General features: G+C 39.5%; 1 non-coding gene across 1 annotated transcript; it reads right to left on the minus strand.

Moving 5' to 3' along the window:
- Positions 1–151: 151 nt before the first annotated feature.
- On the minus strand, positions 152–313 carry LOC111722033. The gene has a single exon (XR_002770986.1). It is a non-coding gene; the product is annotated as a U1 spliceosomal RNA (small nuclear RNA).
- Positions 314–1,726: the final 1,413 nt, after the last annotated feature.

Genomic DNA, 1,726 nt, shown 5'->3' on the forward strand with positions numbered 1-1,726 from the left:
AAAAAAAAAAAAAAAGAAAAGAAAAGAAATTGGAAAAATCTATCAAATGACGTTTGGAGAGTAAAACTACTAATTTTGAATGTTATGCTTTGGTAATGGATGACAGCATTGATGCTACAACTATGGCTCAAGTTGCCTTTTTTTTTTTTAACAGGGGAAAGAGCAAACGCAGTCTCCCATTACCACAAATTATGTAGTTGAGTATACCATATTTGGGGAAATCAGGGGTCAGCACATCCAGAGAGCAATGGATAAGCCTCACCCTGGGAAAACCACCTTCACGATCATGGTATCTCCCCTGCCAGGTAAGTATAAGTTGCCATTTTTATTAGAGGTATTGATGAAGAATATAACGTTATTCAATAAACGGCTTCTTTGGTGCCATTAAAAGACACAATCTCACAATATATCAAGAGATTTGAATGAAGCAGTAAAAAATATGTTAAAATGATTAACATTTGTCCATTGTCGAAATATCTGGTATAGTTACTGAGGGTACCCTGGTGATGGTAGATAAGAGAGAGACTTGTGAGATTAATAGAAGATGATGCAATTGCTGCCCAAACTCACGTTTGATGAAGTATCATTGCACAGTACATCAAGAAAATTTACGTGTAAAAGCTTTAATAATGTATAATGTCATGCAAATCGTCATCAAGATTGTGAATTTCATAAAGGTCAAGGGATTGAAATCATGGTCAATTCCAGGAATTCCTAAAAGTATTAATGATGGCATGATTTACTTTCTCAAAGTAAGATGGCTAAGTCAAGGCCGACTTTTGAAAAGATTTTATGATTTGTGTGACATGTTATCAAGTTGTATTAAAGTCCAAGTTTGTGTCAGAACTTGATGCTGAGGCCAGGCACAGTAGTTCATGCCTGTGATCCTAGTACTTTGGGAGGCAGAGGTGGGCATATGGATTGAGCTCAGGAGTTCGAGACCAGCCAGAGCAAGAGCAAGAGCAAGACTCTGTCTCTAGTAAAAATAGAAAAATTAACCAGGCACTGTGGTACCTATAGTCCCAGCTACTCAGGAGGCTGAAGCAGGAGGATTGCTTGAGCCCAAGAGTTTGAGGTTGCCGCGAGCTGCGATGCCACATCACTCTACCAATGGCAACAGAGTGAGACTCTGTCTCAAAAAAACCCAAAAAACAAAAAACTTGATGATGAAATGTGGCTTACAGATTTAGCATGTTTAATGTATTTAACTGCTCATTTAAATGAGTTAAACATGGCAAGCTCAAATTAAGACAAACAATTCCAAGCACTTCAACACGTTGGCTAAACACAGTCCTGTGAACAGAGAAAAATGTGCAACCTTGCTTTTTGATTTGATACAAGAATTTCAAAACAGGTTTTAAGATTTGGTGGAAAATAATCAATATTTTGATGAATTTGTAACTCCGTTTTGTTTCTTTCTTTTCTTTTTTGTACATAGTCTCACTTTGTCACCCTCGATAGAGTGCTGTGGCATCACAGCTCACAGCAACCTCCCACTCCTGGGCTTAGGTGATTCTCTTACCTCAGCCTCCTGAGTAGCTGGGACTACAGGTGCCCCCAGAACACCTGGCTATTTTTTTTGTTGTTGTTGCAGTTTGGCCGGGGCTGGGTTTGAACTCGCCACCCTTGCTATATAGGGTTGGCGCCCTACCCAGTGAGGCACAGGTTGCCGCCCCTCTTTCTTTCTTTTTTTTTTTTTTTTAGACGGAGCCTCAACCTATCCCCC

This window comes from Otolemur garnettii, unplaced genomic scaffold, assembly GCF_000181295.1.
Source record: "Otolemur garnettii isolate 467f Iridium unplaced genomic scaffold, OtoGar3 scaffold00210, whole genome shotgun sequence".
Taxonomy (NCBI): Eukaryota; Metazoa; Chordata; class Mammalia; order Primates; family Galagidae; genus Otolemur; species Otolemur garnettii.